We start from the raw sequence: 26,182 nt of genomic DNA, 5'->3' as shown, positions 1-26,182 counted from the left end.
CATTCCACCCTGGGGCAGGACTTGCATTTCTCACTGTTACCCTGTATTTTGAGTAGATCCATTTCCAGGTGGGAAGAAGCATTCCATGTAAGGATGTAAGTCCTCTCAGAACGCTGTTCTCCCAGGCCTTGTTGCGCTAGAATGTATAATTCTCAACGCTGCTCAACAGATTTCTCCAGCCGACTTTCACACTCATCCCACAGGAAGAATCAGTTAGGGGCTATTGTTGTTGGTGTTCAGATCACCAAAGTATAGTGAAGAGAACAAAATTCAAATCAGGCTTAGGCATCTTCTGTAGCAGTTCTTTAATTGATTGATTGACCACTAAAAGAAGACCTCTTTCATCAGAAATTAAGTACTACTGCTGCATTCCCAGCTCAATGGTGGAAATAGGAGGGGGCTGTACTGTTAGTAAATCAAGTCATGAGACACAGAGACACGGTTGTCATATGCTGGGTGCAGGGGAGGGTGGCTTTGTATCCATCTGTCCTCATTCTTCTAGTTGGTTCTCCTGGTAACTAAGTGCCTAAGTTGCCCAATCTTGGGGCAGAGAAGCTAAATGGTACATTGAGAATTAACTTCAAGGCTTGGACTCATGGAACAAAGCTAATCAATAACATGTATCTTTGCTGTTTTAAGCTCTAAAGAGTCAAAGTTCATGACAAAGGAACTTAAGGCAGAAGCAGAGTCAGGAAGAAAAAACCAGGGTACACCACCAGCTTCCACAAAAGCAAAAACAAAAAGCAAACCCATTAAGATTTAACAAATGGCAGAGTAAAGCAGCAAAGAAAGTCAAGAAGGTGAATTACGTGTTTCTAGGAATCCTTTGGGGAAAACCAAACTATATTTACCCAAAGTAGAGACACGAAGGATTCACAATTAAAAGAAGAAAAAGAATATGGGACCATCTTGCCCCTTTGTATTATATGATGCATATAAAGCAGGCAACATGCAGGTATTCCAGTTTACCTTAGTAGAGGGATCACTGGGTAAGGTGAGGAGCAGTAGGTAGTTGTCAAGTTCAGAGCCTCTGTAATTGGTATATAGCATCATCTAATCCCTGCTGCAGATCATCTTTGTATAGAAACTCAAGTAGTACCAGAGGATTTTATAGGTCTTTAGGATTTTATAGCTCTCTGAAGTTCACCAGCATATTCTAAGCTTTTACCAAACCAGAAACCAGGGATTGTTGCACTTTTTCTTAAAGGGTCAGACAGTGGATTGCAGGGCCCTGTGGTTTCTGTCACAGCCCTTCATGCCGCTGAAGTGATGTGATAACAGCACAGGAAACATGAGCTAGCGCGACTATATGCCCGTAAAATGCTGTTAGGGGAATGGAAGGTTTGCATTTCATTGGATTTTCAGGTCTCATGAAATTTTCTTTTGACTTTTCTCAGCCATTTAAATATGTAAAAGCCACTCTTACGTTTTCGGCTGGATTTGCCGAGGCTCACTCTAGACCTTTTACTGTCCATGATTTTTTAGTAAATTTGAAACTTTATCATATTTTAACTGAGTTTAGTAGCAATTATGTGAGAAAGTGAAACTTCCATCAACATTCATAATAACCCTCGGAGAAGTGATATTCTAATCCAACTTCAACTTTTCGCAGACATTCTTTTTTTTTTTTTTTCCCAAAGATTTATTTATTTATTTATTTATTTATTTATTTATTTATTTGTTTATTTATTTATTTATTTGTTTATTTATACAAGCACTGGGTACAGTCAGAAGTGCAAGAGGGTGAGAGAATTCACCAGAGCCAGAGCGGGGAGCAGAGCAGGCAGAAGGACAGAAGCACACTGCTGAGGGGAGCAGTGGGCGGCAGGAGAGGTCTGCGTGCCATTTGGGACCCTCCTCCGGTGGCCGGGGAGCAACCGGGGATCGAACCAGCGCTGCAGAGGCCGCGGGCAGCTTTGCAACCCAGCGCTCAACCACTGCGCCACCGGGGGAGGCCCCTTCACAGACATTCTTAAGGAGTGTCACTCATTCGTTGTAACTGGGGTTGGCAGAGAAATGGAGGGGCTTGAGCAGGGGGAGCAAGAGCTGGAAACCGGCAAGGGTCCAGGTCCTACTGCAAATGGTCGACTCTGGGTCCCAGCCCAGGCTTTGTGCATCAGAACAGGGATCCAAATCACGTGGCTGGTTGAGGACACTTAGCCAGCTGCCTTGCAGTTGGTAGTTCCTCTCCACATATTACTGACTTGTCTCTGGTGAAGGGGAAGGGTGAGGAGGGACTTAGTAATAAAGCTGTAGGGACTAGAATATGATTCTTCTGTCAGAGGTTCAGTTGAACTTTGCAGTCATCGTATATCTTATCAAGCCAGAAAACGCTTTCAGAAACCAAAGAGGAGAAATAAAAAATAAAAGTTCAGAGAAACTCATGTATTTAAAAATGTGGCAAATCATAGCTCTAGACAACCCAGTGTGAAGGTCCTTGCTACTCAGTTCCTGAACTCCCATTTGATAACTAGAGTGTTGTGTTTTACAAAGTGGTGGTGGGAGGGGGGAGTTTGACTCATCGCCAGTCCTTTACTTAAACTTAAAAGATCTCAGTTTTAAAATTACTTATATGAAGTGCTGGCAGACTCATAAATTCAGGGGGCTGTTTTAAACATTGTCAATCTAGAATGTAATCCTATTAAAATAATTGAGTATTTTCTGAGTGGAGAATTTGCTTGTCCTCCTGTCCACGGTTTGCAAGAGAACAACACAAAAGGCATTCTAGAATGTCCTCTGAACATCATTGAACACACCGACGTGCTGGTGCAGTGTAATCCTTGTCGGCAAAGAATTTCCTTGGCTGTGTCCCTTGAAAAGGCAAAACCCCAACATAATGACAGGTTTATTCTAATAATGGGAGATGGGGATTATATTTGGAATGATACCTTAATAGGGCCTGGGAACCTTCTTGGTTTGTTAATTTGTGCTCATTTCTCTGTGATTGAAGATCTCCTGTAACTTGAAACATTTGTGTTTTCTTTCTTCTGTTCATTTCTTGGGCTCCTTTTCATCCAGCTGCTTGGGTTACCTTGAATTAAATTGGTTTATGGTGTGCCGTTTTCGGTAAAACTCTGCAAAAGAAATGGTCACATAACTCAGAAAGGTTTGCCCTTGGAGTGATTTAGTCATGCTGGATGATAGCTAAGGAGGCTTATTGACTTTGAGCTCCCTTTGGAACCAAATTCAGAAAGCTGTGCACTTCTGTGGCACCTGTGAGACACTCACTTGAATAGAGCTCCTGCGAAAAGCATTTCAGTTATTGGCATTTTTCCTAATGCATTTTGTATGTGTCTATACCACAGGGGGAAATGTGTGGTTATTGTTGAAATATCATCTACATGGCTTTGCAGCAGCCGAAGAAAACCCTCTGTACAACAGTCAACAGATGAGTCTCGGAGTGTGTGTGATGGTTGGTGTCTGGGCCTTGCTCTCCCAAAATACCAAACCACCGATATGGCTGCATTATTTGGAGAACCCTGTTGGAATCACTAAACTCCTTTAAAGGGACTTTGAACTTGACACATTGGAGGTTGGTGACCACAAATTAGAGTGTCATTTAAATACTGACATCATTTGTGTTTACCTGGTTGACCGGGAAGCCAGGCCCAGGCTGTTTGAGTCACTGTGATAGATGAATCTATGATTGGGAATAAGTCCTCAGATGTGCATAAGAGTGAATTTCTCTCTCCTTCTGAACAGATAGACTCCTGCTTAAATAAAAATTTGGGTGCACAGGTTTTCATCTGTCATGTGTGAGCTGGGCAGGTTGCATTTGTTTAAAGGGAGTAGTTCTAAGTAGGTGGATGTGTAATATCCTCAGGCTATCAGAACCACCTTATTCATTTCGACAAATCCCTTCTCACATAACAACATTGCAGGAAGTTTGCATAATTGATTCTCCTGAGCAATACAAATATTGGGATTCGTAATCATTCCAAGAGATGGGCAGATCTACTTTTATATTTTTTAAAAAAAATCTGTTTAGTATTTTCGGGCATTCTTTATACAATTATTGACCATTGGTGTACCATGTGCCAGGCTGTAGGCTGCATGGTGAGGATGCCAAGTGGGGTGGGGGTGGGGGGTTAGAATCTCTGACTTCACGGTCTGCAAGGAAGGTAGATCCCAATTGGATCATCATAGTGCCTGCCTTTAAATTAAGGCATTTTTACTTAATTAACCTGTGCTAGGTGCTGGGGTGAGGGCCAGGTGATGATGGTGAGCAGAAGCAGGCTTGGCCTCTGTAAGGAGTAATTATTAAGTATATTTAATGCAATAATTTATTAACCAGTCACTCAGATGTACACTTGTGAAGTAATGCAGGGTTTGGGAAGGAGAAACTTATGGTGGATTCATGTAGTAAGAGAACGTGATCTGGTCTGGACGGCCAAGGTGGGCTTCATGGAGAAAGTGGTGGTTGAACTGTGATCCAGAGGGTCATTGCAAATTAAGCAGGCGGAACTTTGGGGAGGGAACAAGATGCATGGAAGGGATGGAAGGAAAGCCATTTGCCTAGAGTCTGAGCATGGGGCTGAGAGGAGAGTAGGGAGGTGGGAGCGGCCAGGCAGCTCAGGCCCTGCAGGCTGAGGGAGGGATGTGGGATTTTCTTCTAAGAGGTGTGGGGAACCTTTGGGGTATGCAGCAGGTTGTGATTGCTTTCTGGATACAATCCCCATGGTGACAGTGGAGCGGTAGTGGAGGGCATGAGCAATGCAGGTGGGCATGGATAGTTGAGGCAACTGTCTGGACAAGAAAGCTTGTATTAGGGTTGAGGTATGGGGCCTACAGAGTGAGGTGGGTGGGGCCGAGCAGTATTTAGGAAGCCTAATGTACAAGCTTGTGTGGGATTGGATGTGGGCTGTGAGAACGATGGTCCAAGGGTGATATGGCCAGAGGCTATTTGGTGACATTTGTTATGGACACATTAAATAATGTGAACTAAATCCTTATTTTTACTTTTTAAAGTAAAAGGAAATTGCACTTCTTACCCCTCCTGATCCTTTTCGTATAATTAAGGCACTGGAAGTAGCCAGTTATGAATCCAAAAATAAGCCAACCCAAGTCAGAAGATAATATCAAAGTAAAACATTTCCAGCAATGTCAGCAAAACATGACGATAACATCAGAAACAAACATTTGCTGCCTCCTACCTTCCCTGCCGATTTTAACTGGGAAAATTCAAATGATTTTTCTCATATCAAAAATGAGTTAAAATACTAGGGAGTCTTTTATTCTTCATAAACTGAAGTCAGAGTAATTTATTTTATCTGGAGGAGAGTATTAAATTAGCTGTCAACTGTGCTACATAGGTGGATGGTGACTTTTGAATGAAATGACCAAATCTCCAGTCCTGAGGCGTTCATTTTCATCTCTGCTTTTCACTGAATGAGGAAAAACATGAAATGTTGAGATAATAGTACTAAAATTCCAAGTAATTGCTTTTGTTGGCTCAACTCATGTTTACTCATATTAATTACTGAAATTTGATAACCCCTTTGTTTTCTACTTAGCACGACTCTGAATGCAGTGGACAGAGCTATAAATCAGGTAGTGCTTCTCAGGCGAGGCAGGCTCCTTGGCTTGGATGTTGACAGCTTAAGGCTAATTCCTTTGGCTTGATAGGTTTATAATTCAAGACGATGATGTGATTTAACGTTGATGGAATTTGTTTTGGAAACATATAGGAAGAAAGGCTTTCACAATAAAATAAGTTTTGAAGTAAATCTTAAGTAAAACAAAGACTGTCACGGTCTCAAAACACTCAACTTTAGAGATCTTCATAGGGCAGGGGTGTGTGTGCCGGGCACCCTTAGCCGGAGAGAAATGACAGAGTGAAGAAGTTAATGGGGGAGTCTGGAGCCGTAGCGGTAAGCTACTCAAGTGAAGACATCAGCTTACTATTTGCTTTCTAAATTTAATTCACATTACCTTCTTTTCATAATAACATTTCATTCACTGTGTTGCTTCCAAGTTATTTTTCTGGAGGTGACTCTGATCGGTATGAGATAGATCTATATTTTTTAATTTGAACTCGAGGATTATAGCATTTGGAGAAGCCCTGAGTCCTTTTCCCCCGACTGCTAATTCATAAGTTTCCTCAGTCTCTCATTCTTCTCTCGTATGTTTTTCTCCTCGGGAAGCACTGAGTGGCAGAACTGCTGTAGGGCTGGGGGGCCAGGCAGGGAGCTGGCCATACCACATCCTTGGCATTCATTTTAGACGCTGTTGTTATTAATTTGACCTAAAATCATTATTACTATTTTTGTAACCTCATGGCAACTGTTAACTCGGAGCTCCACAGACAAACTCAATGCCTAGTGTTTGATGAAAATTATTCCAAAATGTAAAGCACAGTTAGTTCTCTTCCCTTTAAAGCCATAGTATATTGAATTCATTTTGCATACACGAATGGATCCTTTAGAATACTAATTAATTACATTTTGCTTAGAGACCTTTAACGTGGATTGGTTGTTTTGTCCATTCTACACCCACAGAGATTGCTGTGCTTTCTGAGTTCTGAATTAATAATTTTTAAAATAGTTTTTCCTGTCTCTTCTTTGTTCTCAGTTTTTTTATCCCCTTCCCTTTAAACATTTGTTATGATTATATCATGGGCTGGAAAACAAGAGAACTAAGATTAATAGAAGTATATGAAAGTATATTAACAGAGTAAATGGTGACAGCCCAGCATCCTGCCTTTAAATACAAGTTCAGTGTGGCCCCTGACTTAAGTGGGACTTACTCAGGTTGTGACATGATTGACCTAGATGTTCCCTGTGGGCCCTAACCCTGGAGAGTCAAACTTGCTGAATACCTGGCCTCATAGATAAGATATTACTACAGCTCTCTTGCCCAAGATATGTTCCTGTGAAATCCTTTAAGGCAATGGCAATGACCTCTTTATGGTAATATAATGTAATAGTTTATAATTTTATTCTTGTCTCTCACGATCTCTCTGTCTCTCTGTCTCTCTCTCTCTCTCTCTCACACACACACACACACACACTCCTTGCTTATTTTTTTCTTTAAAATGACATCTATATATTCTGTCAGTTGTATATTAAGAATTATAACAAAGAAAGAATAGTGAAAATAAGAATTGAGGAGCTTATAGACAATTGCAAAGCTTCTAGACTGGATACTAGATTACATGAACACACAACATATTGATTTGGGGAGTAGGAGCTATATATAGTTCAGATTCGAGCGATGACAGATGGGGGTTCACTAGCAACAAATCTGATGACTTCTAGGCACAATTCCAAACTCTTAAAAAAATTTACCAGATGCAAGGACTCTTGCTGTTCTTAATGGATTCTCTTTTTATATAAATGAGTCCCCTTTCTATATTTTCTCTATGGCCAATGATCCTGAAGGCATTATAAGAATTATTTTTCCATTTAATGGATGTATTGCCATGTAGCTGTAGGATAGTTATATTGGTAAAGTTGGCTTTTGTTCTAAAGGAAAACATCAATATCTATATATTTAAAATACATATATTTTGATATTTTATTTATTTTTTTATTTTGGGGAAGATTTATTTATACATATAAGAAGTGAGGTGTAGGCCAGAGGTGTGGGAGGTGAGAGGATTCACCAGAGACATAGTGGAGAGCAGAACAGGTGAATCTACTGAAATACGCTGCAGAGGGGAGCAGTGAGTTAGGCAGGAGAGATCTGCTGCTCCATGTGTGTCATCTGCTTGGCCTGGGATCGAACTCAGGCCACAGCAGTGATAGCACTGAGACATAATCCCTAAGCCACCAGGAAGGCCCTATCTGGATATTTTAAACAAATATCTGGCTATTTAAAATTTACATAAGGGCCTTCCTGGTGGCACAAAGGGTTAAGTCTCCGCACTCTCAAGCTATCGCAGCCACTGCAGCATGAGTTCGATCTGCCAGGGAAGCTAATCCAGGCCAGGGAAGCTAATCCAGGCCAGGGAGCTAATCCACAAGGCTTAGCAGACCTCTTCTGTCTCACCCATTTTTTCCCTCAGCAGTGTATTTCAGTGGATCTGCCTGATTTGCTGCCCACTCTGTCTCTGGTGCATAGTCTCACACACACCCCCACCCCACACCTCTGGTCTACACCCCAGTTCTTGTATGGATAAATAAATAAAAATCTTTAAAATTTACATGAAGTTACAATCCACTCAGAACTATTTTTTTCCCTCAATATTTATACCCTTATCTTAGAATGTTTTTCAAAATTCACTGTTTTAGAGGAGGTAGAACAAGTTCTTTTAGTCCTTTGATAGAATTTGGAAGACTTTAACATATTTCCTTTAATTATTGACATTGTACCCTTTGATTGCTCTTAGGCCATTATATATCTTCATTTAAAAAAATTTCTAATTAGCCAAGTAATACTTGAACATTGCCCTTTAAAAGATCTTTCAGATAAAGCTGAATTCTCCACCGTGACGTCTGATCCATTTTAACTAAGTTCTTTTTACTTCTGTTCCCTTCCTTCCTCCCTCTCTCTTTTCCCCCTCCAATCTCTCCCTCCTTCCTCTCTCTTATCTATCAATTGAAGTAAACATGAGCTCCACAGAAATTTGGGCAGGGGAGCGTTTATGGTCCATGCAGTCATCATTTTGTTGCTTTCGCCCACCAGCACTGTCCTAGAAGACCCGCCTGTTTCATATGCAGCTTTTCTTTGTCGCACTTACATGTATTCATCGCCATGTAGACCTCCTTCTGCTTCAGTGCAGGCTCCTGTCCCGCCTCTGCGTGCACTCAGCAGAGGTCATTTAAACACACACCACACTCGAGGAGTGGCACCCCTGCACCGCACCCCTGCACCACGGAGCCCGAGTGTTCTAGGTTCTACTTCCAAGCTCTGCTTCTGGCTGTTGCTCATCATAAACTTTCTGTCTGGGACTATGTGATTTATTTAAGTGACTGGAACAAGCCATGTGATATGGCACAGACTTGAAAATGGTTTCATTAGGTCCTCCTAAGCCCAGTGCCCCCACCCTAGCAGGGGTTTCATGGAGTTTTAGGGCAGATTAAGTGAAGTTTGTTAACATACACACCTTGGGAGACACAGTGGTGTTTTCTTGACTCTGGCCTTGTCCTTCAGATTTCTCTTCCTGTTTTGTCGTAATAGACCCTTGTGAATTGTAGTGACCAGTCCCGCCATCCCAAGTGAAGTTATCCGAGTTTTAACTAAGCTATGGAGAGACGCAGAGGGAGCACAGGGAAGGAGGGACGACGTGAGGGTGGAGTAGAATGTCCTGAATGATACCACAGTGACGCTGCAGCAGGGGAAGGGGTCTCCCCGAGAGATGCTTCGGTCCTGTCCAGGGTGTACCCTGGGAGGAACTGGAGGCAACACCCTTAGATCTGCCTTTCAGAGCCCCTGGGTGGGGCTCTGGGAGGCCAGGGAGAAGGGCAGGATGGCTTAGCTCACTAAGACTTGAGTGGGGGAGTGAAGCTTTTCTTTGGATCCCCCAAATCCCACCATTCCCACCTCCACCCCCCACCCCCTCACCCCCACTTCTCTCTTGGCAGGGGACAAAGGTCTGGGTCCACAAGAGGCTGGGTGTCAGAATCTGGGCCGCGTCTTAATGCTTACTCCTAAATGATCCATTTCCTTCAGTTTTTTCTCACCGGAGACACCATTCAGCCCCATCAATAAGTGGAGACCATAGACTATGTTCCTAGTATCCACTAATCATGTAGGATAAAATATTCCTGAAGTTCAAAAGAAAATTCGTGTTTGGGAGATGCCTTGTGCAGCTTGATAAGATTTATTTTCTTTTTAAAATGTCAGTTTCTGTTGCCTTTCCTGCAGGTAGCCCTCCTGCTTCCTTGTTGCCTGAGTCCTTCAGTATCTTAGGTCGGGCGGCATCTGTTCCCGCAGAGCTTCCCCTTTCTCTAGCAGAAAGCTGGTTTGTTTGGCTGACAGATGGGGTTCCCTCTTTGGCCTAGATGCGCCTAGTTAAAGGGTTTCTGTTTGAAGCCCGCAGGTGAAGCCCAACTCCACGCAGACCCCTGCTTACAAAGTTCCCTTCATGGCCACGTAAAGCAGTAAGGAAGTTTTTAATTGACATTGTCTACTGGTAAGAGGGCAGAGTGTGGACATCTTTCAAGAGGGTTTTATCTCTGAAGTGTCAGGCGACCAATTCATTGGATAATGCAGCAGGTTTGCTTTGGGGGAGAGAGGAGCACATTATTGTAGTGCATCTTTTAGAATCTCTGCACATCAGAATCGCTCAGAAGCAACAATCCCTCAAACCTATGTTGCAATTTAAACCAAAGCTTAAACGGTTTGAGTGATAGGTATGGTTAAAATAACAGTATTTAATGCCTAAAGCACATCAAATTTGGGTGAAGAGGATGCATTGTGCATAATGCCTAGAGATGTCTCGTTATGGTGTGGTTACCTAGCAACAAGTGGGAACTGTATGAAAATGAGGTGCTTATCTGCTGTTGAAGTGGTGCAATGAAACTTATTACGCTAGCCTGTTTTGCTTGGCATGTTATTAAAATCACAGCTAATGTGGAAAGAACTGGAGCCTGTTCCCATTTGATACAAAGGCTATGTTAAATGCAGCTACTGTAAAGTGCCAATACTTGGGTCAGGAAAACGGAAACTTGCAGCCTCCTTCAACACCCAACAGCACGATCTTAGAATTGATTGATATGATCAAAGATTAATAATAAAAGAGAAGGTCAATGCTATAGGGTGACTTAAGAAGTAGCTAGTTATTTAGATTAAAATAAAATTTCAAAGAGCCACTTATAGTTTTGTCTATAATGATAGCTTGGTACAGCTCTGCTTCTCCTAGCCAAATTGTATTTAACTGTCTGCTGAGTTTATCGATGAATTCTAACCACAGCCTCCTTAAGTTTGCTTAATTTACGGAACTGTGATGCACTATCATGAACTTTCAAGGTTCTCTTTTTATTTAATCACTTTAAAACACCTTTCAAATCTTTAATAGGATATACTGTTACATATTTGGGTCCAAATAGAAACACTTTGTGTCTCGAGTGCATTATTGGATTTGGTTGGTTGGTTGGCTATTGTGGAAAAGCGTGGTTCTCTACAGGACTGTCCTGTCATTTCTCTGAGTGTTCTTCGGGTAACTTCATCGTGAAGTCTTAATTCACATATATTTTTTAATCACATTTTATTGACTTGCCTTTTGTTTACAAAACTGTATCTCCCATATCCAACATGTGCCCATGAGTCAGTTGCTACCCCTCACCCCTGAGTTTCAATTCCCTGGTCACATCACCCCCTCAAGCCCCTCCACCCCCTCCACCACCATATTTTTCAGTCTAGAGTTACTTTTATTGTATTTTGCCAGTTTGTTTTCTTTGTTTACTAATATTCCACAAAGGGTGGAAACATCCAGTAATTGTCGTTCATTTTCTGACTTATTTCTCTTACACGGTCCCCTCAAGGTCCTTCCATGTTGTCTGAAAAGGGAGTGTGGCATCTTTTAATAGCGGAATTGTTTCACATATATTTATTTTTATTTTATTATTGCTTAAAAGATTTATTTATTTATACAAGAACTGGGGTATAGGCCAGAGGTGCAGGGAGTGAGAGGATTTACCAGAGACAGAGTGGGGAGCAGAACAGGCAGACTGACTGAAATACAGTGCTGAGGGGAGCAGCGGGTGAGTCAGGAGAGGTCTGCGCCATGTGGATAGCTCGCTGGTTGGGGATCGAACTCGTGCTGCCTTGGCTGCGGATAGCTTCACAGGTTGTGTCTTAACCCCTTGCACCACCAGGGAGGCCCCAGTTTCACATATATTTAAAGAAAAGCAAACTGAGAACACCTAGCACTGGGTGGCTCATGATCCTAACGTGATCTAGCACCAGTTATCTCAGGGATGAAGAAAAGTTCAAGTACTCTCTGCGCTTATCAAACGCCTGTGATGACACGCAGGAATCTGGCGCGCAGGACCCGGCTCTGTTTGTTGGATTCTGACGTTACTTCTGGGGCTTTGGAATGTGTTTATGTGTAGCAGATGGAGCTATTAGTTAGCTGTGCTATCTTGAAGAATTGCTTTCCCAGGTAATCAGCTCTGCTCATTTAGGATGTCGTTTCCCCACCTCGATATGTCAGCCCAAGAAGCAGGAATGATTAATCGCTGTGACTGGACAGTGTACTGGAATAACTCTGGAAGGGGAACCATCCCCTGGTGCTCCCCAGCAGTGGGGAGTTTGGAGGGCTCCCATGCAAAGCCGACAAGATGGGAAGATGACCAGGATGCCTCCCTAAGCTTACCTGTCAGTGTACAGAGTTGCTGTGGCAACCTGAGGATTTGCAATTCATAGGAAGAGTAGAGCGAGACAAAACCTTAAGTCATGGCTGTCATTACAGTGGAATGGGTGCCACCAACACCTGGCAACCTCTATTACTTCAACTTGTTTCTTTTCACGCTTGGAGGAATAAAATGCATAAAAGATTAATATGCATAGTAAACCTTTTGGTAAAATATGTATGTGTTCTGCATTTCAGATGAGTCAAAACTTCCAAGAGTTCTCTTCCACTTAAATCAATATTAGTTAATAATGTTCAAAGTGAGCGCACCATCATCCTCTCCACCGCGGCCGATTGTGATGCAAGGGAAGGAAACACACGACTTTCACTTTCTCATTAAGGGAAAGGGATAGATGGCTGTGTCTTTAAAAAAATTGCCATCCCTCCTGGAAATGCTCATACTGTATTAATCTGAGTCCTGTGCCCTCTCTTCTCTCAGCCCCCTCCTTGTTGCTACATAGCAACAAGAAAATAAAGTGCTGAGTTTGGTTAGGCCTAAAGGGAAGTGCTTTTCTATTCCTCCTTGGGAAGTGATGGGTATTTTAAGTTTATCCAGGTGCAAGAACAGTCCGTAGGGATGAGTGTAAAAACATACAATTGAGGATTTTCTTTCTGGGAAAAAAATGCAAAAAAAACCTGCTTTAGTTTCTAAATATGGTCACATCATTTATGCATATTCTGTAATTTTGTCATTTAATGGAAATGGAGGATTTCTAGCATTAAGCGAACATTATAGTTCCTTCACGAGCTATTCCTTAATGTTGGAGGAAGATGACTGCATCATTTTCAATGTTTTCAAGTTTTCCCTAGTTGTGACTAAGGCTTAGCTTTTGCTTTTGCTATGCTAAAAATGCACAAATATATTTTTTAAAATGAAAGCATTTTTGTGGGTTTGTACTTTAGTATGTTTGGTGACCTGTTTAAATTTTATTTTATTTATTTTTTTTGCTGTAGAAGAAAATGTTTTTCCAAGTACATGCTTTTTTTTTTTTTTTTTTAAAGCTAAACTGAACTTCATTGGGAATTTTCTGGGGCACAGAATCTTCTGAAAATCTGTTCCTGAATGTCAGAAAAATGTATAGTTGCAATAAAACCATAGCAGTCAGTTTCCTGACAGGTGCATTAAGTCTGGAATTAAATCTAAAAGGCTGATGTGTTAAAAAACACATTAAATATTTAGTATTAAAGATCAGCCTATAGCTCATCTCTCATCTTCTGGAAGGGCAAAGCGAACTATCTTGTGCTGTTCTAAAGAGTTTGCACTTGTTAAAGGGTCTATTCAATTTATTTATTTATTTATTTTTTTATCTTTTTTTTTTTTTTAATAGAGGCATGTTTTATTTATTTATTTGTTTGTTTGTGTTTGTTTTTGTTTATACATGCACTGGGTACAGTCAGAAGCGCGGGAGGGTGAGAGAATTCACCAGAGCCAGAGTGGGGAGCAGAGCAGGCGGAAGGACCGAAGTACACTGCTGAGGGGAGCAGCGGGCGGCAGGAGAGGTCTGCGCGCCATGTGGGACCCTCCTCCGGTGGCCGGGGAGCAGCCGGGGATCGAACCGGCGCCGCAGAGGCCGCGGGCAGCTTCGCAACCCAGCGCTCAACCGCTGTGCCACCGGGGAGGCCCAAGGGTCTATTCAATTTAAACCAGGATCCAGAAATCTAGGTTATGGCTAAGAGGACAAGAAAACAAATAGATGTGTTCAGCTTGTACAACTGACTTGATAGCTCAGCTGCCTGTTGTCCCTGTTGAGATGGGAGAGCCTTTTGATTGGTATGTTGCAGCTTGCTGCTGCATCACTGGGTATTTCTTCAAACCAGCATAGTGTTGTAATTGGAGATCATCTTCCTGAAGATGGAGCCTTTTATTTTTGTGGCTTTCTGGGGAGTTGTAATGCCTGCCTGCTTTTCCTTTTAATCAGATGTTTGAGAGCTGCAGCTTCGGGTCAAATATTCACACCTGATTTTTACAGTATTTTCGGTAACTTGACTTGTATGTTTAAATGGAAAACCACCCTGAATGGTCCCCTTTTAGGAAATAATGCTCTGAAGCAATGTTTTCCAGCATTTGGTGGCTGTTACAGGCACTGACACCTATAATTTGCAACCTTGTTTAAATTGTTTACCTTGCCTGGACACACTTGTGGACAAGGAGAAAGCTGCTTATTTTAAGTTTAGCCTCTTAATTTTATTTGTATGCCCACATGTCCTTTAATTTATCTTCTGAGGAACTGCAGTAGCAAGATTTTAAAGTTAATTACCAGATTCCAGTAAGGATTCCCGTGAATGGGCTAGAAGGATATGCTTTAGGCATTGGCCCGTGTGTATATGTGCCATAGTGCTAATTTTGAGTTCATATAATCACTGTGCAGAAATATTTAAGATGGGGCTCCACTAAGTCTTATCTGTTGAGACGTGATCCCTTTTGTATCTGGCAGGCCTCATGCAACAAATTTTCTTTTAAGTGATCTTTGAAGCTGTCAGGTTCATTTGAGTGAACCGTGCTTGAGGGAAACATGTACAATTTTCTCTGGCAATGGCATGCTGCTGATGACATATTTTTAGCATTAGCTTTTTCTCTCCCCCACCCTTCTAGAAACTGAACTTTTATTTAAACTCCCTGCTGTTAACATTGGAAAGAAAGTTTCCTGTGCCAATGTTTGCCCAAATGGAAGAAAATGTTTGCATTTTGTATGCAGTGCTCATAAACTTGATGAGTCTAACAGTTTGGCACCGCTGGTGAGCACGTCAGCTTGGAGCTCTGAAGGGCAGGCAGAAATAGTGCAGCAAGGCACTGCAGCTAGTGTGGAAAGGTGTGGGGGACACTCTCCTCTTCGAGCCTGGAGGGGCGGGAATGCAGACTTCACTTCTGATGCCTTAAAGGTCAATGCTTCGGGCAGAGATCTCCATTTTTGCCAAGCCCTTGTCCACAAAGAAATCATTTCTTCCCTCATTCGTTTGCTTAAGATTAACCCTGGATTGATTCACTTTCTCAGGGCAGGATTGTTTTAGCAAAGCCATCTGACCCTCTCTTTCTAGATGTTTGGTTTTATTTGTGAAGATCTTGCCAAGCTTTGTCAGGGTGCCTAGTGTTGTTTAACCCATTGTTCTAGAAGCTGGCGCCCACCTATTAATTATCAGTAATATGTCCTAGGCACACTGTGAAAATTCGTTGTGCTTTGGTTTAATGTAGGGTCAACATTTTGGGGGTGCAACCCCAGAGTTCAAGATACAAGGAATTAAAGCAACCCCTGCACCACTGAGTCATTTGCTTTGAAAATGCACCATTGGATGATAAAGAGGAGAAAAGCAGTAGGCAATGAACTAAGAAGTATGTGGCAAATGACCTAGACAAGGATCCAAGCAAGAATGATTTGTTCCAAGAACCAGTGTAAGACAATTTAGGAAGATGCACTTTTCTTTGGCCCCCATCCTACAGCAGCATTGAATCAGGTAAATGAAACTGCTTTGGCTATGCTCACCATCAGCAAGCCAAGAAGAACACGGCATGGGTCATTAAGATTTACGGCTCAAATGTAAATAATTCAGGACCCACAAACAATAATTAAAAAAACAACTGTGGCACTGCTTGGAGTCGGGTCCTCTGGGCCTCCTTTGGTTGGGTGGGGGGGCTCTCCCGTTTTGGCGGGAGACCTGTCCATCTGGGTACAGATGGTTGTAAGAGCTTTTTAATGACCTTTTCTAATGCTGGTGAATGTGTCTTTGGACACCATCGTAACCAATGGATGAGGAGGGTGGAACAGCAGGACGGTGGCAGCTGAGGAATTAAATGTCCTGAATTTGTTAGACATCTGCAGAAACATGCAATTTGTTGGGCAGGAAATTGTAAACAAAACAGACTGAGTCAATTATCAATACACCTGTGACACCCCAGGATGCCAGCACTAGTAGTATAATGGCAACTTTCAAAGTCCATACCCCCCGGAGCAACCTGTTGAATATTCCAAAGGAGTGCCAGGGCTTTTGGATGCTTTCTTTGCCCTTGGGGCCAGAGCCTGGCTAACAGTGTGTAACCAGCCTAGGAGCTGGGAATGTTCACAGCCATCCCCGGGAAGTCAACTCCTGGTTCTCTGCTGTGGCTTGTCTCCTTGTTAGGTGGTGGCCTGTGCTGCTGGGTCTTTCCTTATTACTTTATTCCCATTGTTCTAAATCTTAAGTCAGTGGTGTCAACCATGGGTAGGTGTCAGCGGAACTAACACACTCTCTACCTAGGAGAGTTGAATTCAGTAGGTGTGGTGTGGGAACCTGGGCATGGGCATTTTTATTAAAAGAAAAAAGCCTTCCAGGTAATTCTAATATACACACCTGGTTGAGAAATAGTCTTGTGTGTGTCTCAAGGTAGAGGTTCTGTACCAGATCCTGGGGAATCTCAAACTGAATTCATAGATGCAGGTTATCAACATGTTATTCAAATCATCATCATCCAGGTCTTTGACATAATTGAGTAGAAAGTGGGTAAGGGCTAAAAAATACATTCCTTTGACTAATCTCTGTAGAAAGAGGCACCGACTGATTTTGGGTTTGGATGGAAGCCACTTCCTGCTTCTAGCATCTGTTCCCAGCTCTGGATCTTCCTATTTAAGGTCCATTCTGTCATCGTGCTCACCCAGTTTAACTAATCAGATTACTGAATCTCAGGAGCTCATTTTCAGGTTCATGGTCAAAGATTTCTTAATTCTCTAGAGGATTCAGTTAATTTCCTACGTTAAAAGACCAGATGGGGTATTGGCTTTATGAACCTGAAAACATAGCTTTCATTAACCAGGAGATTTTTGCAAACTGGAACTCTCTGATGATTGTAATTTGTAATAATTGTTAGGAAGAGTTTGAATTTAATATTCAAAAAAAAAATACATCCATTTACAACGTGTTTCTTAAAGTCAAAGAATGGACATCAGAGAGAATCCCAGCAGGTTTTGTTTTCCCTTTTATTGGGATTGGGGAAAGAGGAGAAAGGGTAGAAAGGTTGTTTAAAATTACTCAAGTGCTTCAGAGAATTTTCGAGGGATTAAACACTATGGTAAGAAAGGAGGCTGGGAAGGAGATAGAAGCCAAGGGACAGTCTACGAGGGAAGAGGCCAGTGGCTGGAGATGATTTATGAACAGGGAAGCGGCAAAAGGTATTGGGTAGTCACGGACCAGGGCTAGAGTTGAGTGGAGAAAGGAGGTCTCAGCATAAGAAACCTCCGTGGGTAGTGGACACACTGGCGATAGCAGATCACATTTTGCTTCTGCTTGTATACATTTACATTTTCACCACTTATCGGTCTTGCCTCTTGCCTCCAGAGGATTCTTCACTGAGCATTCATCTATGGGGCCCCTCAACGGTGTGGTCTCCTTTGCTTTCCTTCTGTAATATTTGTATTCTAAATTATGATTTAATGGGTTCCTGAATCTTTTATCTTGAGTAGATTATGATGTTGTATAGTTTATGTAAATATTTGTCTTGAGGTGCTTTAAGTGCTCGCTCCTGGAAAGTCTCACATTTGAATTGTTTTATTGCAGTCACTCTGTTTAAATTAAGCCCAAATCTCTTCAATCCTATTGTCAAGGCCTCACTCTTGGCTTGGGTTTAATGGAGATAAAAATTTGGTTGGTTGCTTAATGTGGTATGTTTAATTTAATTTTTCAGGTACTGATAAACATTAGGGTTTGGGCTATAGGCTCTTTGACATTAATATGTATAAACTTTGATCTCAAATAGGGAGCAATTTAAAGTGTTGCGCTGAATGTAATTTGCAGCAGATTTTTTTTTTTTTCATGTGTACAATAAGGAATAATATTTCTGGTTCAGATTCTTCTGTGGATCTTAACTGAAGCAAACCCCCAACGGCTCATGCTTTCCTGAGGCTAATAGAATTTTTGGAAGCCTGGAAGGGTAGTAGTTTGATATTTATCTCTCAGTTCTCATGTACTGTAGGATTTTTCTAAATATAGCCATCTTGACTGTAAATAGATCACATGAAGCAGTAGAATAGTGGACTGTCCGTTCTTGTTAAGGCTAATAATGTAAGCCTCTGGAGTGTTCCGCTCTCCTTATACCCTCGGGCTATATTATTAAAGAAGTTTCATTTTCTTCTGTGCATTATCAGAATATACAGAGCATAACCATTAAGCCACAAGTGACCTTTGCATTTCCAGGATGGGTAAGGCAAACGTTTTTCTCTTAGTGTCCTCATAAAATCTTACTTTGTTGAAGAAAGACTTTTATATGGGATGGGGAGAAGCAGAAGGAGGGAGAGCAAATTCTTCTTTATGTCAGGTTGAATTGCTTTTACTACTCATCAATATTGCTTCGCTTCTTACTCATTTTTGAATCAGGTGTCAAAGAGTCAGATCCATACTATAATTTGAGGTAGATAAGTGTGGCATCTTTTCGCTACATGCCTCTGCTTTAAGGAGACTCCATATGTTAACATCTGAATTGTGTCTATCAGGGGCGGTTAGCAACTTTGCCACAGTAATGAATTACTTCCCCACAAGTCCCCTATAAGCAGTCAGCCCTTAGTCATGTGTTAAATGATTTAATTAAAAATGTTTTGATTTGCATTTAACTTTGCAGGAATTGACTGTCAAGGTGATATAACAGTTTAATGAGCTACTGGGGGAAATTGTGTAGTCCCTATCCAGACAGTTTTCAAGTGAGTTGAAATCTGTTTTCTCCTGGATGATGAAAGAGAGACATGTATTGGACAACATTTCCCTGCAAACGTTTCCCCCTTTCTTGTGTTTCTGCAAACATCCCTGCACTCTTGCCTATTGAATTATTTTAAAGATCCTGTCTATATTTACTGAATGTCCATCTCAGAACCCTCTCAATTCACTAAAGATGCCTAGAAACTCTCCCACTTTCTCATGCCCTGTGGCTTTAAAAGGTCCAGTCTAAATAGTCATTTTTGACTAGTCTTGAAAAAATCAGATTATCATAGAGGACATTTTCTAATTTCCTTTCTTTACTAGCTGGTTGCACCTGGTTGCTTGCCTGAGGTTTTAGACTGTGAGCACAAAAATCTACCAGTTTTTTGTTGTTTTTTTCCCCTGTGTATTTCTATAATTCTTGCAATTAGCTACCATGAATTGGGGGTTTGGTGTGTGTGGGGGGTGTCCATGTCTTCATTTTCTGACGGCGATCCAACAAGGTGGTGATGCTGTAGCTATATGTCAAATCTGAAAATAAGCCATCTAGGTTTGTACAGGACAGAATACTAGATACCAGAACACCAGAGGAATTTAAATAGTATGCTGTGCTTTATCTGCGGTTGTTGGTTCAACTGTCTCTGCTGCTTAAATACTGATAAGGAGAGTCTACAAGAATACTAGATGTGATTCGTGCTACTTGAGTTTACTGTTAGCCAGCAGATTTATTCCTTCCATGTTTACAATCTGAGCCGTTCGCTTCATATCAGGGTTTAGTGATTCTGATGGGCAAAAATAGAAATATATTGTTTCATTTTTTTTTTTTTCACTCTGGAGATTTAATACAGGAAAGCAGGGGACAATTGCCTAAGATGCACAGCTTTTAATGTGATTCCTGCTTTTCACAAAAATGTGTCTTTGATTATCTCTTCATAAATGCATGACCTGGAGGTAAAATTTGCTGTCAGTGTCGTTAGTGGAGTTGTATATTAATGGTTTGACTTGGCATTATCAGCAGAAGAGCGGTGCCATGGCAGTATTTAAGCTGCATGCCAGACATGGCAGGTGGGACAGTAGATAATAGTGAATTGAAGGTCTTCACAAATAACCATATTGCTTTGTCACCGTCATTTGTGTTTTGGGGGACTCTTTTTAAACAGACACAAAAGAAGTAGGATAAAAATGGTAAGGTGGATGAAAGGTATTTCAACCCCAAGATCACCCTGCCTTATCCGTCTTTCATTGCAGCTGCTTCTGGGAAGCCTACCCTGATTATCTTAGATGGCTACCTTACAAATTCCATTTTTTCTTATTCTTACAAGTCTTAGTGATATTACTCATTTGACTTGTGTGTGTGTGTGTGTGTGTGTGTGTTTTACATCTGTCTTCCACAACCTTTGTTAACTCATAACTTAGGCAAATTTTTAACAACACATATCTTGTTTTAATTTTCAACTATGGCCCAGACTTCTGACAGATGCAACCAGTGGTCAGTCACTATGTACTATTGGAGTGGCGAATAACTGGAGAAATTAACATCAACTTATGGAAATGGAGGATGAGTGTAAGAATTACATTTGATTAGCCATTTATAGATTATAGATTAAAAAATGCTCTCATTCTTCTCTGGACAAAAGAACCCCAAAGTAGGGAACATTTCCTTTTCCAGATAGGTATACTGTTAGAAACAGGTTGAGATTTTCTCTGATACATTGTAGCTACTGTGCTGGGATTTGAACTTAGATTTTTCAGACTCAAAACCTTCCCTGCCTCATTTGTCCACTCTGCAAGAAGATGCTCTCGGTCTCCCTCACCCAAGTGTGAAGTTGTGAGCACCTTGTAAAATGCAGATCCTGTTCAGGAGTTCCTCCTTCATATGGGATAATTGATGTCTGGAAAGGTCACTGAAGTAAATTCACTTAAAGCAGGTATCATAATTTCATAGTAAACAGAGATAAAGTGATCTGATTGAACTTTATCATGGGGAGTGAATAAAAATTAGGAATATTATTTTATATCTGACATTTCAGCTATAATTGCAACTCTGTATTTCTTTAGAATGAGCACAGAATCGAGTGTTGTTTTTGCAGTGTAATCTTTTCTGATAAACCTGGGTGTAAGATTCTACCACATCTTCCCTGCTCTTGGTGCTTAGCCTTCTTCATCCTGCAGAGCTTCTCTTCTGGTGGTGGTTTAGGTTGACTTGGGCAGACATTCACTCTTACCGAGTCTGCCTATGAGTCAAAAAGTCTTTATTAGGGCCTCCCAGGTGGTGCAGGCGGTTGAGAGCCATACTGTGAAGCTGTCCGCAGCCTCTGCAGCGCGGGTTTGATCCCTGCCGGCCAGGGAGAAACCCACATGGCACGGCAGACCTCTCCTGTCTCGCCCGCTGCTCCCTTCAGCAGTGTATTTCATCAGTCTTTCTGTTCTGTTCCCCGCTCTGTCTCTGGTGAATCCTCTCACCCTCCCATGCATCTGGCCTGTACCCTGGTTCTTGTACAAATATATAAATCTTTAAAAAAAAAAGTCTTTACCAGTCGGGCCTCTCTGGTGCCTACGGGTTAAGTCTCAGTGCTATAATCACGCGTGCCCACCCCAAGGGCCTGACTTCAATCTCCAGCCAGGGAGCTGACCCACATGGCACAGCAGACCTCTCCTGTCTTGCCCACTGCTCCCCTCAGCAGTGTATTTTAGTTGTTTCACCTACCTTGATCCCCACTATGTCTGTAGTGAATCATCTTACCCCCACTCCCACACCTCTGGCCTACACCCCAGTTCTTCTACATGAAAATAAAATCTTAAAAAAAAACCTGTTTTTTAGAAAAAGTCTTTATCAGTCACTTTCATTGAGTTCATGAAAGGCTGCTTCATGGATAAGGGTTACAAGTTTATGTTGCTGTTTGCTTTCTTTGTATATGCAGTGTAGAATCTTTAAGAGACCTATAAATACTATAATTCTATGGCTAGTGGTAGACTCCAGTGTTAATTGGGTAGAGATTAATTTTATAAATGGTTGGCGTGATTTCTTTTTATGCTATGATTTTTGCCTTTTTAAAACTATGGGGGCTCAAATGATGAATATTAAGATAAGTAGGATTGGATTCCCTGAACTAATACAAATATTGCATGATTAAATATCCTGAGAGGTCCCTCTTTACATCTTCTTTACATTGAAGACGTGCTGAGTGTTTTCTTTTTCAATTCCCTAATCATATACTTTCATGAAAATAAAAGTCTATCAGGTTAAATATAATTCTGGTCACAAAAAAACAAGCAAATAGTTCTAGAAGAGGACTTCATTTTAATACAGCACTACTTAATGAATTGAAAATGAGATGCTGTGTGCATGTGTGTGTGTGTGTGTTATTTACATAAAGAATTCCCGAGTGTGATATCGTGAGACTGATTGTATATATTAGCTTGAGATTAATTTTAGTTATGTGCTTAAGAACTGAATTCTGGAGCCAGACTCCCTGGGATCCAATCCTCTCTCTACCATTTAACAGCTGTAAATGGTGTGACCTAAATGGTGTGACCTTGTTCAAGTTACAGAGTCTTATGGGACTGCAGTTTCCCTGTCTGGAGAATGGAGACACACTATCTTCATGCAGCTATTTCAAGAATGAGATAAGTTATTTTACAAGTGCCTGAACAGTGCCTGGCATATAGTGAGAACTCTATAGGTTCTCATAGGTGTTAGGAGTTGTGATTTGCTCACTATTTTAAAAAAATTTTTTTTAAAGAATTATTTATTTATACAAGAACCAGGGGTACAGGCCAGGTGTGCGGGAGGGTGAGAGGACTCATCAGAGACAGAGTGGGGAGCAGAACAGGCAGACTGACCGAAACATTGCTGAGAGAAGCAGCGGGCGAGACAGGAGAGGTCTGCCGCGCCATTGATCACTATTTTAGATTACTCTTAACATTCAATGGGTTCTGCAAAAGGAGGAAACCCAAAGAAAACTGAGTAAAGTTGGGCCGAGAATGCTAGATCTGTCTTTTGTTTTGTTGTCCACAGAGTTATAATCTCATAAGTATTTGTTGAAAGAAAAAAAAGTAATTTTACTGTCAAGTAATAATGCTTTTAAGCAAACATTTTAAAATCTTAAATGTGTAGAAATGTTTCCATGTGCACCCTTTCTCTCGGATGTTTGTATCCTTAACCCCCTCCCATGGATGTAAACAAATAGGCATTTCTTTAGGTTTTTATCAAGTAAACTTCAGGTGACTAATTTAATGGCTGAATGATATGGTAGTTTTCATGTCTTACATGTAAACACAGTGAAAGTTCTGTGAGAATGTATATTTCAGAGGATCGCTTGTACTGGGTTAGGAGTGATGGTGAGAGATGAGCAGTAATTGAGTTGTGCATAAAATTTTGGAGGAGATAAATGGTATCATTTTTGGTGGAAAATATCATGCTCTTCCATTATGGCGCGTGGCTACCAATTAGCTATTCTTCACGGGTGAAGGCTCTTGACTGCTGGCTATAAGACGCATGGTTTTGAATTGGCCCAGCATGGGTGAGTGGTAAGTGGTGTCGTGGAAGTCGGGCCTTTACTCACTGGCAACCGGATTGCCCTAAGTGACAGACCTAGTGCAAGACTAATTTCAGCCAGGACACTGTGCTGCTCCTGTTGCTGAGAAAAGACAGCCCAGCAGGGGCTCTCACAACCGACCATCTCACTGCACCTGGATACCTTTTGGAAGGTGGCATTGCTCTTACTCACATGCAGTGGTGAATCACTTTTGCAAAGCTGATTTTGTACAATATAGAAAAAAATAAAAGATTACTTCATAAAGATGTTTATGAAAGTAAATTTAGTATTAATTTTAATTGCTTTAGTTTGTTTCACATAGGTGTATATCTCCTTCCTTTGCATCAATTTGATTAAGTTATGAGCCCCTCAAAAGCCTCTGATACTAGACTGTTTTCAAGCTTTACATTAAAAAAAATCTTGCGGTCTTTTGTTTGGGGGTTTGTCAGATTTTTAGGTTTTAACCTGATAAGAAGTGTTTCATAAAAAATGAACAGCAATTAGAATGAAGAGACTTGCTGTCTTGCAGTGTTATTTGAATTCAGAGTATTTGCTATGCTTTAATTGACTTTGTATTTGTCTTGTTTTGTTTCTTTTTCTGCAAACTCAGGTCTTACTTGAAGAAATGAAGCTCTCGCAACTTCTAGGTTCCAGTTTGCCAATGGGAGTATATGAGAGGCAACAAGTGACAGATACTAACTTTGCTTTGAAACTCTTCTGAAATAGAATTTTCACTTTCTCTGACCACATGGTATCCCACAATTTTGTGATTTGGGGTGACCAGCGGGTAGACTTGTTTTGCGGCAGATTGGAGTGAGGCTTGCCTAATTCTTGTCATATTCCGATTTTTATGAAGTTTAAAAATGTAGGCTTTTCCTATCATTCCACAACTAAACATAGTAATGAAATTTTATTTGAAGTCGGAAACATTATCCAAATCTGATTTGATGTGATGTGTGTAGGACACTCCACATTCATTGAGTGGCACAGATTGTGTTAAATGGGCCTGAAATAATGTTCAGGAAAGAGAATCACTTTCTATTCTTCTTGACACAAACAGTTTGTCACAGATACGCATTCCTATCCCTGTCTTGTTAGTGCAGTCATTATATTGTTCATTACAAGTTTTATGCAAATACTCTAGTTTTCCTTGATTAGGTTTACATGAATACATTGCAATTGTAGACTAGGTGTTATTAATATATGCGATTAAACGTGTAATTAATATGTGTAATTCCGTAGTGAGTGGTGCGCCAGAACGGGGTGCTCTGCAGATTGAGCGTGTGGGTGCTTCCTGCACAAAGTCTTAGTTGGGGTTTTATGCTTCACATTTACTCTCACTGTTAACCTGCAGTGATTTGCTGTCAGCCTGTGTGCTTTTTCATTTGCGTGCAGAAGCATTTTTATGATCACGGGAACAACTGGGTTACGCTTGTCTTTGATCTGGGGTTCTATCAGACATTGTACTCCAAGAATCCATGAAAGGTTTGGTGTGACGTCATGATCTGGTCTTGAGTGTGTGCACACCGGGTATATACCAGCCCTTCTGGGAATGCACAGAATTTATATTAATGAATTAAACTCATCTTTTAAATATCCTTTTTCTCTCCCATCTTTTCTATGTTTAGTTCCTTTCCCTCCCAGCTAAATGGCCCCCATTGCAAACACCTGAGACCGCCTTTCTGTTTTGCTTACTCCCATCTGTGTCCATCATAGTCTCCCCTTGGCATCCTCACTGCACATTTTGTAAGCTCTGTAAACAGGCATAAGGCACTTACTCTGGTTTTTCTTTTTTGACATTTATTCTCTTGTTCTTTCCCCGTGCTGCTTCTCTTCCCCGTCACTACTTCCTGAATGTGTGTGTGTGTCTTTTTTCTTAGAAAGGAGTTCTGAATTTCAACTGTGCCCAGAAAACAAAGAGGGCCAGGGGGCAGCAATTGAAGGAGGGAAGGAGAACAGAAGCAAGTTTGATGATTGAAATCACCTGGATAGCAGGAGCGAACAAGGGTAGCCGAGGTTGATTTCTGGGACCTATCCTTGCCTCAGATAATTGCGCCGGGTGGTACTTATCGAGGAGGAGCTAAGAAGCATAGTTTATACAGGCATAAAATGGTGATAGAAGGCTTGCTTCTGCATGGTGCTGATCCTGTGTCAAGTGGGCCAGGTCGTGATTGGATCCTGCTCAGAAGCCTGCTTGACAGCTTGTTTCTGGCGTTTTGGTTCCAACAAGCAGGACAGCCCCAGTTCCCAACCACTACCAGCATATAATTTTGATTTGAGGATGTAAGTAGACATGCTTTCCTGAAAATACATGAGCATTAAGGGTTGACTCAGATTCGTATTCGGCATGTGTCCAAGGGGGGACCTGGGAACAGATGTGTTGTCTGCTCTGAATGCACTGGGATCCATCCATGTTTTGCTTACAGACCCCCTTCTGTCTGGTGCACTCTGCCCTCTAAAAGCTTCCTGAATTGCTTTGTAAACAAGGCAGCTACTACAGCTGCAACTGTTGGATTTGGACTTTCGCCAGCTTGAAATTTATCCCTACCCTAATGCTATATATCTGGGAGCAGGCAAAGTGGCTTTTTTTTTTTTTTTTAAAGCATATGGAAGCATTCCCTGGGGAAGGTTGTGTTGAAGGTAAAGGGGTTCAGAATCCTTAAAACTGCGTGTATCCTCCCTGGATTTATGTTGA

At 41.4% G+C, this 26,182-nt stretch overlaps 1 protein-coding gene and 1 long non-coding RNA gene across 13 annotated transcripts in view; one reads left to right on the top strand and one right to left on the bottom strand.

Annotated features, from left to right (window-relative positions):
- The window catches only part of CADM1 (cell adhesion molecule 1), a 315,335-nt gene that overhangs the window by 65,105 nt on the left and 224,048 nt on the right, over positions 1-26,182 (top strand). The gene's annotated exons all lie outside the window — the stretch shown is intronic.
- Positions 1-26,182, bottom strand: part of LOC119240697 (uncharacterized) — a 51,493-nt gene that overhangs the window by 24,216 nt on the left and 1,095 nt on the right. For 6 of the 7 annotated variants that reach the window (XR_008551034.1, XR_008551033.1, XR_008551035.1 and 3 more), the window contains exon 2: positions 2,889-3,074. This is a non-coding gene — a long non-coding RNA (uncharacterized LOC119240697). Of the gene's footprint in view, positions 1-2,888; positions 3,075-9,046; positions 9,185-26,182 lie in introns of all 7 variants that reach the window. The other variant, XR_005124169.2, reaches the window with a different exon arrangement.

This window comes from Talpa occidentalis, unplaced genomic scaffold (assembly GCF_014898055.3).
Source record: "Talpa occidentalis isolate TD23 unplaced genomic scaffold, MPIMG_talOcc4v2.1 talOcc4.12, whole genome shotgun sequence".
In the NCBI taxonomy this organism is placed as follows: Eukaryota; Metazoa; Chordata; class Mammalia; order Eulipotyphla; family Talpidae; genus Talpa; species Talpa occidentalis.
This window is presented reverse-complemented; position numbering and strand designations above follow the sequence as displayed.